This window comes from Macrobrachium rosenbergii, chromosome 14, assembly GCF_040412425.1.
Source record: "Macrobrachium rosenbergii isolate ZJJX-2024 chromosome 14, ASM4041242v1, whole genome shotgun sequence".
NCBI classification, from domain to species: Eukaryota; Metazoa; Arthropoda; class Malacostraca; order Decapoda; family Palaemonidae; genus Macrobrachium; species Macrobrachium rosenbergii.
In genome coordinates, this window is record NC_089754.1 from 44632271 (window position 1) to 44641551 (window position 9281).

Below are 9281 nucleotides of genomic sequence, written 5' to 3' on the forward strand. Positions count from 1 at the left end.
ACAGTATATGTATATATATATATATATATATATATATATATATATATATATATATATATATATATATATATATATATATATATGGCGTAAGGTCTGGTAGATTTTCACAGCGCTCACAATCATATTGTCTTTGTGATCCAGAGATGAGTCTCCTTAGGTATACATAGAGTTATCAGCAACCTCTGCTGGCGCCCTTCCCTCCCACGCAAGTGGAAAGAAGAGGGCCTCGGCGCCGTCGATACGCTTGCGCGTTCGGTCTCGACGACGTTGTAATGTCTGTCCCTCGTGTTTGCTGTTCACCTTTGACCTTTAAACCGATAAGCCTCTCCAGATGTGACTAGGCCTTCATCTGCAAGGTGCAGTCAGGCAAAGTAGGCGCCACTGGCGAGCGTTATCTGCTTGACTCACGGTTGCCAGGTCTGCGGATGGCTCTCAACCTACTGCCCTTTGGCTCTTCCACCTCAAAATGGGTTCTAGCGTTTCCTGGGCCTTAGGACAAATGGTGTGAAACTAGCAACTTCATCCTTAGAGGATTGCTGAGAAACCAGAAAGATGTTATCTTCTAGTGCCAACCCTCCAAAGGGGAATAGGTGTATGGAATAGATTTACATATATGTATACAGTGTATGTATATGTGTTCATACACACATGCATATATATATATATATATATATATATATATATATATATATATATATATATATATATATATATATATATATATATATATATATATATACATACATACATACATACATACATGCATATACATATGGGATTATCCTCGACGTTGCAGTCAATAGCGAGAAAGCAGAGGTCTTAAAGCTCTTAGAAACTTGTGTTTAAATCAGTAAGTCCTTATCAGTACGGACAGCGCTCAATGACGTAACTTGAATGTGGGAATCCATAAACCCACTTTTCTTCTTGCTCGGTACCTACGTCACCAAAAACTAATTTCCGTCACCTAGTATCTTATTTCCACAAAGCTAACAGACAAAACGATTCTGGCTCCCATTTCCCCTTTTTAGATACCCATGGCAACGTCGAATATGCCTTCGGGGGGTCATAAAAGCCCCTAAACTCCGGCACAAGCCCCATCCTTTCCTGTCAGATGGCAGCATAAAGCTTTATTACATCTCAGGTGGGATGGATAATACTCTGAGAGTATTGTCATGTTTTTATTTTCGCCTTTCTCACCTTGCTGGTGAGGTCTACTTTTTTTTTTTTTTTTTTTTTTTGAGACGACGGTAGATATCGGCAGACCATGTCATATCGTAATGAGCACCAGAGGTTACGCAGAACGGAGATAAATCTTTAATGACGTTGGCTGTGGATATTTGCTGTCGCCTCCAAAACAAAAAATGAAAGCCTGTAAATTGTTAATTTGTTTAATATTTTTCATATAATTGTGCATTAGGAAGGAATCATGACTAATTTGTTAGATCCATCTAATTAATCAGGGTTATAACTGCAAAATAGCCACTGACTAGGCAGTCATTATTAATTTAAATAATTCTTTGTCGTCAAACATCAGTCAGAGAAAAATTCATTATAGAATAAACATGAAATCAAACCTTCAAGGACGTATATTCTAAGCAAGACGAGACTTAAGGAAAACATCATTGCATTATAACCTTCGCCACATTGAAAAAAAAATTAAGAATATTCTATTTACAGAGAGAGAAACCGACTAAAATCTAAGAACAAACTCATTCAAGAATGAAAATATTCGTTATACGATCAACCCGACGTAATTCTTAATATTTCCACGACCATTTAGAACCCCCTCACTATCCATCGTACCAACGAGAGTCATAATAAGTAACTTTAAATGAACAAACCTTTACGATTAAAGCAGCCTGTGTCAAAAGCCGGAAAGGATTAGGTCGTGGAATTATGTGCTGCACAAATAGTGCCTAAAAAAACTAACAAACAGATGTGAAGATTTTTGAGCATTACAAAAGAATACATATGGAAAAATTTGGTGAATATACCATAAAAAAGAAACCCGCTTTCCACAAATAGCATTCAATTTATGAAATAACATCGCTCACGTCCACACAATGGAAAAATATATCTTCACCCCACTGCAGATTAAAACCTTAACCACTCATTATTTCCTTTTATTGCTCCTTTACCTCAGACACATTCATTCTCGCAGGAACCCTTTTCCATTACACCTCATTTTTTCCCTAATAAAAAAAAAAGAGATCTTTGAACACAATCTTCCAAATGCAAATGTAATAAAGGTGTGAACCCTCGAGATTCGAAATAACAAAAATATCTGTAGATGGAAGGGATGCACGGACTCGTGGAGAGAGAGAGAGAGAGAGAGAGAGAGAGAGAGAGAGAGAGAGAGAGAGAGAGAGAGAGAGAGAGAGAGAGAGAGCGGGTTAAAGAGGATAGAGAACACAAGCAGTATTTCCCCTTAATCCTTAAATTGATTTCCCTTCGACCCAAGATTCCGATCTAATCGCAGGTTTATGGGGGTCACCCCACTGTCTCGATTTCTCGCGCACGACTTAATGAAAATATAAATACCGTGCGTGTTTGTCGCCACGTACTGTATATATATATATATATATATATATATATATATATATATATATATATATATATATATATATATATATATATATATATATATATATATATGTATATATCTATATATATATATATATATATATATATATATATATATAAACATATAGGCTATATATATTGATATATATATATATGTGCATGTGCCTGTGCCTGTGTGTATACCAAGCCACAAATATCGCTTAATACCGAATGCACTATGAATCACTTATCAGCTGTTACTGATAAGTAGATTTCACCATCCGGTGAAGCTAGCGAATAATTGACAAAACTAAATATATATATATATATATATATATATATATATATATATATATATGTGTGTGTGTGTGTGTGTGTGTGTGTGTGTGTGTGTATGTATGTATGTATGTATGTATGTATGTATGTATATATATATATAAAAACAGAAACATAAAATGAAAAAAAGGAGTTGGCGCCACTCAGAAAGACAAGGCTAATGGCGTCGGTGCATTATAAAAAACTAAATTTTTTTAAATGCCACATATTTTGATTATGGTATATGTTAATCACACGACGTCTCAAATTCCATTAATGTAACGCTCGAAAGATGAACTGCAACGAGACGCTAAACGGATATCGAATGAAAGGCAATCGGAGCTTTGGACCCTCGTGTAACCTTTGAATATTCATCAGCAATAAGTAAGAGGTTTATCAGTGACGCTCATCGACGATAAATGCGGGAAATGTATCAAATAAAAGAGATAATTTTGCCATTTTATTTCCTGGGGTAAATACGCATGACCACATATAAATGTCAATACTTTTCGGGGCACGTGTCGGGTTGTTTTGAGAACCTGTCTTCTGGAAATAGATATCTCTGAATTCTTCATATTTTCATCTCTGTTTGATGTCATATCTCGTTTTTGGAACATTCTGACCACGTTCCTTTTCTAAGGAAGATTTTCCCAGTGCAGTGGCCAATAAGAAGGACCGCCAAATGTCCTAATCTAGCGGAAGCAGGAAGCGGGATCAGGAAGAAAGTAAGAGAAAGGAGAGAAAGGAAAAGGTATGGCTCTAGCCCTCTGGAGCAGGGGATATACCAGTTATTTTTTAACAGGTTACTTATTTATCTCCAACTAGAACGTGTGCGTTCTGTGAGGTATCTTGAACATGTAAACCTGTTGAATATAAAAGCTATTTAGCTACATTTTTTTAATCCGTTGATCACAACCAATATAGTACTCCGCAATACTGAAGAAGAAATTTTTCGATACTAAAATAGTAGATAAAGAGGTCCACCTGTCAGTGACAGGTAATATAATTGAAACTATGATTTGCATTTACACCATTCAATAACAAAATTTTCCAAACAAGCCCAGAATGGCAGCGGTATATCCATGAAAACAGCTCGAAAATCTAATCATCACTTCACGAGATTGGCAAACAGTGGGTTACAGAATTCAAAAATCGCACAACGAGATTTTTCAAACACTATGTCAACATTACAGTATCACGGAACGAACGAGATTCTCGCTTATTGCGAGATTTTTTAATCAAATAATGTGACTTTCAAAAGAGTAGCACGTGCAAAATTGTACATGGAACTCGTGAAATTAAAGCTTTTTCTATACCGAGACATCTAATTCCCATTCCAGTTATCTGAGAATCGATTTTCTGATGACGACTGAACAAACTGTTAAACTCGGAAGTTTCATTAAAACATCTGAACATTATTTACCAACTTATGAAATGATGTAGAGGTAAACTTACAGACAGACACGCGAAGTATTCGTCCTATTTTCTCTATTAAGAGAAATTAAAAATAAAAAAATAAGGTAAAGCTTCCGGAATGACTTTTATAGATTACGGAAGACATAAACTAATGTCATCAGATATATAGAGCATGCATATCCCATTCCCCAGAACTATCTTATGTAATAGTTACAATGACCTTTTAACTCCTGGATTTCCTAATCTGTTTTCCACTTCGCTTTCCAGGGAAAGGCTTGGGATGACTCAGTTCTGTTACAGTTTACATCAGTTTGATTTAGGAAAGCTATACTATCACAAGTCACAAGAATCTCTTTCAGTCAGTTAAGATCTTCCTCATTATGTCGTTTGTTGTTTACAAATGAATGTACATATATATGTTGTATATATATATATATATATATATATATATATATATATATATATATATATATATATATATATATATATATATATATATATATGTGTGTGTGTGTGTGTGTGTTTGTGTATGAAAATATTCGACTTTTAAACATCATTTCATAAATTTAAATTGAATATTCCTCGCAAACATTGCTAGATTTGTCAAAAGGGCAAATTAGCTCAGACTCTTCACAAAAACACAAACATGTAATGCAATTTTAACTATAAGACATCATATTCTTTTTTCAGGCCTCACAGTGACTATTGCCGCTCGCACCAAACCCCCTAAGCAAGATTCAGTAGTGGTCACAGAAGAAGCTTATGTGCCAAGGCATCAGGCGTTCAGAGGTGGTCACTCATCGAAGGACCATTCGGTGGTGAGTACCCGTTCCAGTTAACAAAGCATATTAGATTTATTGTGATTGGCAAACTACAATATTAATTTTGTTTTCTTTCGATGCTAGATAATATATCAAATTATATTCAGATCGAATGTTACCGTCCAACAAAGAATGTTTGTTTCATTGTAAGAATTTTACTTGCGGTTTACATTTGAAAACCTAGACTTTGTACTGGTCTGTGTAGGGTACGAGCATAAATGCGTACACAAACACACACACACATATATATAATATACATGTATATATATATATATATATATATATATATATATATATATATATATACACACGTGTGTGTATGTGTATAAGCGCTTATGTTCGCGCAGAGAGAGAGAGAGAGAGAGAGAGAGAGAGAGAGAGAGAGAGAGAGAGAAAGAAAACACAAAAACAAATTTCAATGTTTTGGAGATGGTTTGATCCCGTGGTGATGAGAAACGAAAGTTGTGTGAAAACTGTGCCTACATTGGAGCTTTGGAAGGATAAGAGGGAGGATATCGAGAGAGTCTGGGGTGGATAGTGTAGAAGAGATATGGGAACGGAGAACCTTAGTACCGAGACGCGAGTGGTTGCGTGAGAGAGATCAAGGTGAGTGGCACAGTGTAGGTATGCGAAGTCGATGCTGAGAGAGTTCTGTCCTGACAGTTCACGTTTGATTCAGCAGTTAATGGATGAGCGTTGAGGTGACTGTTGATGGGGTCGGTGCATTTATCAGGGAAGTGGTTTATTTTCATTATATTATATATTAAAATTATATATTACTATATATATGTATAATATATATTATATATATATGTATATATATAATATATTTACATACATACATTTATATATATTTGTATGTATAAACAAATATGAAGTATATATACACACATATTCATATATATATATATATATATATATATATATATATATATATATATATATATATATATATATATATATATATATATATATATATATATACACGATAGATAGAAATAAAGAAAACCATTCGTCTCACAGAAAAAAAAAAACAAGATGTGTCATTCGCAGTTAAATTAAGAACAAGAAGCCATTAGCATGCAGTCCCACTTGCCCAGGGTCATACGCAGAATAACGAAATTAAAACCAATTTCGGGAATTTCCACTGACAAATGAAGTCACATAAAATCCCACTTTGCCAGATGCACTGGATTGGATTATCCTTTAATTGCGAAGCATCGCTTGCATCATAACTTGTATTTTAGCAGGACGAGGTCCTGTCGTACAATGTTTAGAGTCGTGGATTTGGAAGATGAATTTGATGAATAGCTGCATTAACATAGATAGGTTTGTTGTTTTAGATTACCCGGCCTTATGCCAGCACAGTCTCGAGCCTAGTGATGGCTTGTGAATCTGGTTTGATATCATCAGTCTTGGTGTTTACCTATGGACTCTGTACAACAGAGATGAAAGCTTAAGTAAATAGATCCAGATCAGGAGACTAATATATTAATGCTTGACAAAACTGAAATTTAATTGTTAAATGAAAACTAGTTGATGAAGAACCGCAGGTCGGTAAGAATAAGACAACAAGTAAGACAACAATAAAAATTTTTACTTGTGTAATCTGCAGAGTTATGAGGAGTGAAGGAAAATTGATGGGTCTTTTTAATCGTTTTAATTTTTATCAATTTAAACAGGCAGATAAGTGTTTGACTTGTTTCCTAACAACTTCAAGTTTCCTCAAATAATCCACCTATTTTTTTTTTTTTTATTGAACAATACACCTAAGATGAAATTGTTTTTCAGGTTTCCTGAATAATAAAATTATGTCTGGCTTGACTGATCAAAATTTGGAGTTAAGCAATTGTATGATGAAAATTTGAATTCTATAACAATGACAATATCAGGAAAATGAAATAACAAAATGCAGGAGAAATAACAAAAATGATGAACGATATATTTATAATTCTCGATAAAATTAGCACTAGATTAAATAATTATAAGGGATTTTATATGTTCTTATTCATTAACTTTCCACAATTCTTTAACGCGTGATACATGCCCAGCTCTTAATGACGAAATCTATAAATCCATGCAGTGCCGTAAAGACAAAGATCCCTTCACCTTGACAGTGAAAAACAAAAGCCAAATAAAAGAAGCAAGTACGCGGGAAACAATAAATGCAAGGGAAAAAATAAAAGCAAGCGAGAAAAACGCGTCAAAACTCGAGTATTTTTTTACCGTCGTGGCCAAAGGTGCAATAAAAAGTGAAAAATTGTGAAAGGTACTGGTTATCAAAGAATGACTGAAACTGGTTTGACCACCTACCATTTAGTATGATCGTAAGGGGGGGAGGAACACGTTCTTCCTGATCGACCAATGCACGTTGGTGAACACAAGCACACTGAACTGTCCTTTAACAGACTGTTTTATTTTAAAAACACCCGATTCAATTTTATTTATTAATTTATTTTAGTATAGACGGTTAATAATGAATCTGATTTTATTCTGAAAAGCATCCTCGCCAACGAAATAAAATCATAAAACAGTTCAAATTTTTTGAAGAGTCAGTCGCATGACGGTTTTGACATTTCTTCTGAGAAATTTACTGTCGTCGAACAATTAACTTGCAAATCACTTAAAGATTTCAATCTATTTTCCTCGAGTTCGGCCGCAACAAAAACTTTCCCGCGACTCGCCTCGTAAGTTTCCGCACACTGTAATTACACAGAAACCATATGACAACAGCAACTAAAGCATTTTAAGGGTAACAGTCACATCGCAACAGCGTAATCCAATAGTGGAAAGTGATTTTAAACGTATTGCTGAAAGTATTGCGACGTCGTGCAGATGCGCCGGACAGTGGGAGGTAAAGAGATGACGTTCAGACGACGGATGCGAACACCACGGGCGATGTGGCCAGACTGACTGAGACTCGCGACTCGGGAGTCGGAGTCGGAACGATGGGCCAAACCTTTACAACTGGATGGGGTTTGGCCTTGTGGATTCTCTCTCCCTTCCCTCCCGAGGCTCCCCCTACACCGTCCCCTTCCCCCTACCCTGGCGGGCTAAGGAGGAGTTCCTCGAGAAGGGTAGTCGCCGTCAGCCAAAATGCTTGCGTCTAGTGGAACGCAAAATTGCTTTCGGTGTATCACTATTCCGAATCAAGCTGCCAACTGAAGTTATGCGTAGGGTGGCATTTATCTACGAAATGGTAACCATTTCTGCAGCTGCCTGTTCTCTGATGTTAAAACGCTCAGCACTTGTGATGAAGCGTTACTTGAAATGTTTTTTAAGAATACTGAAATGAAAGCTTATTCTTCTCAACTGCAATTATCTGTCAGTAGGGTTAGTGCCTTACTTTGAACCTTCCTCCCAATATTCTAAGTTGCGCCTTGTATTTGTAAACAATTGAAACCGGCTTCTGTTGCTGGGAAAAATACGATTCAAGAATTCATGAGCCTGTGCGGTATGGCCACATTCTCCCACGACGGCTAAAGTACCGTAAACTCTCTGTTGCACATGCATGAATTTCTCTTCTCTCGGTGTTGCCAGATGTGTTAACTGCAGTTTTTTCTACAGACCACAAATTTCATCTAGTTTGGATAATTTCGTCAATATTATTCTCTTTTATACCTATATAGATACATATATGGAAACCTTATGATATCGAATAAAAGATACAGTACATTTTAGTCATACGCTGCTAGTGCTACAATCAGTTACAGGGTCCGAGTTGCCACGTACCTAAATATTTCAGCGGTCTGCCAAAACTCAGTGAATGTGATGTTTGTATTAGTCACGGTACATGTAGACAACTTTAGAAAGTAACTTTGACAAGGACAGTTTGTGAGCTGAATATATTGCCTTTACAGCCAGCTACATACAAACACAGTGTTAGTATACAGAATGAAAATTTTATAGTATTAAGTTACTTCGAGGATTCAGATCGTTATGGAGAGAGAATACAAGAACATTCGTATGAATGATTTTTTTTCATTATATGTTTTCATTAGTCGCTTGGTTTTATAATTGTTCAGCCCTAACCAAATGTATACAGTTTTCACAAACGTCTGTTCTCACCAAGCAGTTTCTAGACATTGTGATCACTGTGTTCATTTTCGCTAATTTGTTTACCAATTATTATTATTATTATTATTATTATTATTATTATTATTATTA

The 9281-nt window shown here is 35.5% G+C and overlaps 1 protein-coding gene across 3 annotated transcripts in view; it reads right to left on the bottom strand.

Moving 5' to 3' along the window:
- Positions 1–8031, bottom strand: part of LOC136846049 (uncharacterized) — a 119864-nt gene extending 111833 nt beyond the window's left edge. Inside the window, exon 1 of one of the 3 annotated variants that reach the window (XM_067116721.1) lies at positions 7428–8031. The gene's annotated coding sequence lies outside the window, so the exon portion shown is untranslated. The remainder of the gene's footprint in view (positions 1–7427) is intronic. The other 2 variants (XM_067116719.1, XM_067116720.1) reach the window with 2 other exon arrangements.
- Between the last annotated feature and the right edge of the window lie 1250 nt (positions 8032–9281).